We start from the raw sequence: 6,000 nt of genomic DNA on the forward strand, positions 1-6,000 counted from the left end.
GGGCCGTGCCCATCCCTGGGCAGTGCCAGCACCTCTGGGGGAAGAACCTTCCCCAATCTCCAGCCTGACCTGCCCTGGTCCAGCTCCAGATGTTCACTCAGGTCTTGTCCCTGGTCCCAGAGGTCAGAGCTGCCCTCAGGAGGAGCTGCAGACAGCTCTGAGGGCTCCAATCCAGCCCCAATCCCGTGTCTCCCAGCAAAGTTCAAACCAGCTCTGCTGGGATGGAGAGCCACCAGTGTCATCAGGGAAGGAGACACGAGTCCCCACACCAGTCCTGGGGCTGTTTGTGTGGCCTGCGGGGGTGAAACCTGCAAAGGTTTGGGAAATCTGGGCAGGTTTGGCTCAAAGCCGGTGCCAGCACAGAAGGAGGGAAGCAGTGCAAGATGTAGCAGGGATGGGAATAGTTGCACCTGCAGTAAGGGGCCTGTGGAGCCACTGGTGCCAGGATGTCACCAGTGTCCCATGGAGTGGAAACAGCTTGGAAGGGCTGGTGCTGCACCCTGTGCTGGGCACAGGAGGAAGGGAGATGGAGGAGAAGCGAGGGTGGTGGGTCATGCCAGCCAGGAAGGCTTCTGCCCATGCCATGAACAGCCGTGAGCTATTTTTTGGCAACTTAAAAAAAAAAAAATCACAGGAAAATTGATTAGAGGTACATGGAATATTTTCTTGCCAAATTCTGGGTAGGGGAAAAATTCTGAAAATAAATGCACATAAAATTTTTGATAAAAATAATGAGTAAAACTTAAGTCAGTTCTTAAAGCGAGTTCAAGGTTGAACACATGAATGTTGCACTCTTTTCTCCCAGAAATCATGTTTGCCTCCATGTGTGCATGGAGAAGCTGAGGATGCAGATGAGGAGCAGAACCTGAGGGCTAGGGAAGGACTTGGACTCTCCTCACAGCCTTTCCCTCCCCACAGCACCCAGGCTGGGCTTTGCTGACTCAAAGGACAACTCCTGGGCAGGTCCCAGCCAGCTGAACCTGAAGCACGCTGGGGAAGCCCTGCAGAGCTGAGGGGTTCCCTGGCTCTGGGCAAGCAGCTCTCGACCAGGGCCAGCACCCAGAACTGGGGGGGCACTCCAGGGCCACGAGAGCTGGGGTGGAGGAGCTGCAGGGGGGTCCAGGGGGTCCTGGCATTCAAGGAGCTCCCAGGACTCCCCTGTGGGACTCCCCAGGCTCTGCACGGGGACAGCACGTGGGGCTCAGCTCAGGGCCTGGCTGCAGCAGCCCTGCTCTGCGATGGAGCAACTGGCTCCAAGAAAGCCTGGAAATCAGGAAATCATCCTGAATTTAGGGTGAGGAGATTCCGGAGCAGGAGAAGCACTAATAGCTGAAGAAACTTTGGCTGACCCTCAGTTCTGCTCTGTCTCTGGGTCTGGGTATGATTTTGGGGGTGCTGGTTCTGCCCACAACAACACTGAGCACCACACCCTCCTCCAGCCCCAGACATTAAACACTGAGGAAAGAGCACAGGAAGTGATTTTTCCACATTCCCAGAGAAAAGGTTTTACCTTTTCTCACCTCACCTGTGTAGCCCCCAGGACAGGATGGACAGAGCTCGGAGCAGCCTGCTCTAGTGGAAGGTGTCCCTGCCCATGGCAGGGCTTGGACCAGATGGTTTTTAACATCCCTTCCAGCCCAAACCATTCCCTGTTTCCATGACACACCAGAGCCTGGGGCAGCACAGCAGGAGAGACCTGCAGACAGGACCCACAGTCCCCATCACATCCCACTGTGGCTGCAGACACAGCACAAGTGAAGTCCTGCAGCTGAGGTTCAACTGCTGCAAGGGGATGTTGAAATCAGAAACAATTTACCACACGTTATCTCCAAGCAAACAGGGCTAAAATGCTGGAGACATCTTGCTTCGGTGTTTAAAACACTGAATTTCTGCAAAAATAGTGGATGTTTGCCAAAGGGAAAAGCTGCAGAATTAGCTCTGACATGAAAAATGCTCAAGTCATTTAGTGGGGGTTTTTTCAAAGGGCAAGTGGAAATGGTTTCTGGTGGGAGCAAGGATCCCAGGGAACATGTCAATGGAAATCCTGCCAGTCACTCTGCTGGAGGCACGTTGTGGCTGCAGCCTGGAAGGCAGAGCTGATAAAACAGCCAGCTGCAGGTGGGATGGATGGATGGATGGATGGATGGATGGATGGATGGATGGATGGATGGATGGATGGATGGATGGATGGATGGATGGATGGATGGATGGATGGATGGATGGATGGACGGATGGACGGATGGATGGATGGAGGGATGGATGGATGGATGGATGGATGGATGGATGGATGGATGGATGGATGGATGGATGGATGGATGGAGGGATGGATGGATGGATGGATGGATGGATGGATGGATGGATGGATGGATGGATGGATGGATGGATGGATGGATGGATGGATGGATGGATGGATGGATGGATGGATGGATGGATGGATGGATGGATGGAGGGACGGATGGACGGATGGATGGATGGATGGATGGATGGATGGATGGATGGATGGATGGATGGATGGAGGGATGGATGGATGGATGGATGGATGGATGGATGGATGGATGGATGGATGGATGGAGGGACGGATGGACGGATGGATGGATGGAGGGATGGATACCCCAGACACGTCTGTGCTCTGCTTCAGTTCCCCATCCAGACATCACTTCATGGTCAGCCCCCACAATCCAGATCTACCCACTAAAGTTCTGCTTAAACTGAATTCAGGGATCAGCATGAGGACCAGGAGAGGTTAAGTCCCATCCTCCCATGGCATTGCTGGTCACCATGGCTGGGGAGAGATCAGAAACAGCCCCTGCCCTCACAAGTTCGTGGAGTTGCACCTGGGCTTCTTGTCAGCAACAGGGAAATAAAGAGGGGAAAGATGCTGCTCTTCTTGGTAGAGCCAGAGTGGCCCAGTCAGGGTTTTTTTGTCTGAATTCCCTGAGTGGCACATGTGGAATCAGGAACACAGAGAAGGAACACAGGAACACAGAGAAGAGGGGGAAGGAAGGGCCTGATCCTGCAGCTGATCATAGACTCATGGAATAGTTTGAGTTGGAAGGGCTGTAAATCTCATCTCATCCAACCCCTGCCATGGCAGGGACACCTCCCACTGTCCCAGGTGCTTCCAGCCCCAGTGTCCAGCCTGGTCTTGGGCACTGCCAGGGACCCAGGGGCAGCCACAGCTGCTCTGGGCACCTGTGCCAGGGCCTCACACTCTCACAGGGAAGAATTTATTCCCTATATCCCATCCATCCCTGCCCTGTGGCAGTTGGAAGACATTCCCCCTTGTCCCAAGCCTACATGCCAATGAGAACTATCCAATTCCAATGCAGTTTGAGCCCTGAGATCTTGTTCTTTGTTTGTGGGGAAGATTTCTCTCTTCTGAGACATCTCTAGTGCAGACCTCAAATCCCAAGCTTGTCACTGAGTCTCAGGAGTCACCAAGGAGAAGAAGTGCCCGTAGGACATAATGTACCTTACCTCAGAGCTTCCACAGGGTGACAATAGTGTCCCAAAGTCCTGTGGCCAAGGGTGTTGGGACTGACACAGTCTGGGGATGTGTTGCTGTTCCCAGCCACCCTGCAATGGGGAACGTGAGGAGCTCAGCCCACCTCCAGTGATGCTGACACCTGGGTCCAGCCAGGAGAATCACCAGCAGGTGCTCTCACCTCATTAGAAAATCTCCCCCACCTCATGCCTTTGGCAAGATCTCAGTGGTACCACTCTGTCCCTGCAATCCCTGCTTTGCTGCTTGATTAGTTCAGAAACCAAAATCGCCAGGGAGAAATTCAAGAATCTGCTAACTCATTTTTCCCAACTGGCAATTGGCTATGGAACTCTGGCTCTTTTGTATGCCTCTCTTCCTCCTCTCTTCCCATCAATTGGGAAAAAAGGAAATGTTGGTGTTTCTGCCATGTTGAGGGTGATTTACCACCAACCACCCATGTGGAGCTACCCAAGAACTGCCCCAAACCCCACCTTTTCCTGGGTGGAAGAAACACCACCCAGCCTCCACTCCAGGATTTCTGGAGGAGTTAAATTGGTTTTCAAAAAGACCTAAGTCCCATCTTGCTGTGAGTGGTTGATATTTAAGGTTTGTGGAAAGAAAAGCTGGACCTCAAATTCCTCTCTGGCTCCTTACCCAAAACCATTCATTAATGACAGCTGAAGACAAAGACCATCATCCTGGATGGACACAAAGCCTTGGAAAACCTCCATGTTCTCTTCTCTTCCAGCCTCTTTTCTTTGCTACAGCACAAGAAAAATCAGAGCAGGGATGAAAAATGGCTCCAGCCCTCTGTGGTTTTTCCTGCTGTCCAAAATAAATTTAAAGCAGCTCTATAACCACTACCCCCTGCCCATTTCATTTCAAGTCTGGACACCCCACGCTGTGCTGTCAGCCTGGCATCCTCTGCTCAGCTCTGCAGCAATTGCTGGAATTGGGCTCCTGCATCCCAGTTTAATGCCATGGAATGAAGCAGCACAACAGCCTTCGGAGGCGACTGTGGCTGAAACCCTCATGGCTCATAAATGTCAGGTTCAACTCTGCTTCATCCCAGCAGTGCTTAATTCCAAAGTTGGAGAGTGACATAAAAATAAATGGAGAGCAGCGGATTGCGTCCCGGCAGGGCTGGAGCCGTGGCTGCCTGGGTGTCACAGATCAAGTGACAGCTTGAGACAAGCCCTGCCTCAGGCACAGGCTTTTGGCAGCAGCTCTGCTTAGGTGACCTGCACCTCAATCCCTCTGGCTCGCAAGATCTTAAGGCTGGCTGATTAGGGCTATTATAAAATGTGTTATTTATTGAACAGGCAGGAGGTAACAGACAAAAGGCCTTGAACAGTTCCTACACAGTACAAAACAAGAGAACTGCTGAGAGATTACATAAAACAGTGCACAACACTAAGGTTATTGTTATATATTAAATATATATTGCTATATACATTAAAGCTAGCAAAGGCACCGTAGAGAACAGGAGTCAGTGGAACTTACCACCCACAGAGTACACAGAGTCCTTCCACTCAGCCCTCGAGAGAGTAACAACAAATTTGATGTCCCAGCTTTGGGGAAAAGCTCCACAAATTTGTAGGGAATGTGCAGAAGACTTTTGCTTTGTGAAAGTTTGGTGCAGCTTTTATAGTTCGTAAAGTGGAGCGTCTGTCAGTCAAAAATTCCAGCTGATCTTTCCACGGTCTTGCTTCCACAGCAAGATGTTTATTGTCACTAGTAGTGTCGGTTCCCCAGTGCCTGAATAACCACGAGACAGGCAGACTTTAGTGGTTATTTCACCAAATTGTGAGCTTTTGTGAAGGGCAGAAGCCCTGCACCAGCTAACAAACAGCAGGACAGTCCCTGTGGTGGGAGATGTCCTCCTGCTGCACAGGGGGTGGGAAGGGAGCAGCCACCTCAGCCTCCCAGTTGTGTGTTTCTGAAACACCAGCCGGTGCCAACATTTGATAAATCATCAGCAAAACTGGTGATACAGTTTCCATGGGGGAGAGCTTTTCCTCTTTGGATTTAAACAAAGAAATTTACTGGAAAAAAAAATATTAGCGAGAGTACAAAAGGGAAGGGGCTGAGATTTTATAGCTGTGTGGGGGTTGTCAGGAGGGGCAGTGGAGGAGCAGCTCTGATTTCTGCTCTCGGGGACAGGGACAGGGAACGCCTGGAGCAGAGCCAGGGAGGGTCAGGCTGGAGGTCAGGAAAGGTTCTTCCCCCCGAGGGACACCTGGGGGAAAATGAACCTGAGGGTAGAAATAGAAACTATTTAATGACTGTCTCTGTCTTAAAAATCTGCAGATTTAACAGTTTGAATTACATCCATCCATCCATCCCCCATCCAGAGGACATGTCCCTCCTTCCTCCTCCCAAATCCAGCACCTGCCAGGAGTCCACTGATACCCCCCCACCTCAATAGAAACTCACCCTCACCTCAGCCAGAAGCCTTCAAAACACTTTGAATTATTTCCCCCCTACCCATTTTAAGAAAATAAATAAGAGGAAAA

This window comes from Serinus canaria, chromosome 4, assembly GCF_022539315.1.
Source record: "Serinus canaria isolate serCan28SL12 chromosome 4, serCan2020, whole genome shotgun sequence".
Lineage (NCBI taxonomy): Eukaryota > Metazoa > Chordata > Aves > Passeriformes > Fringillidae > Serinus > Serinus canaria.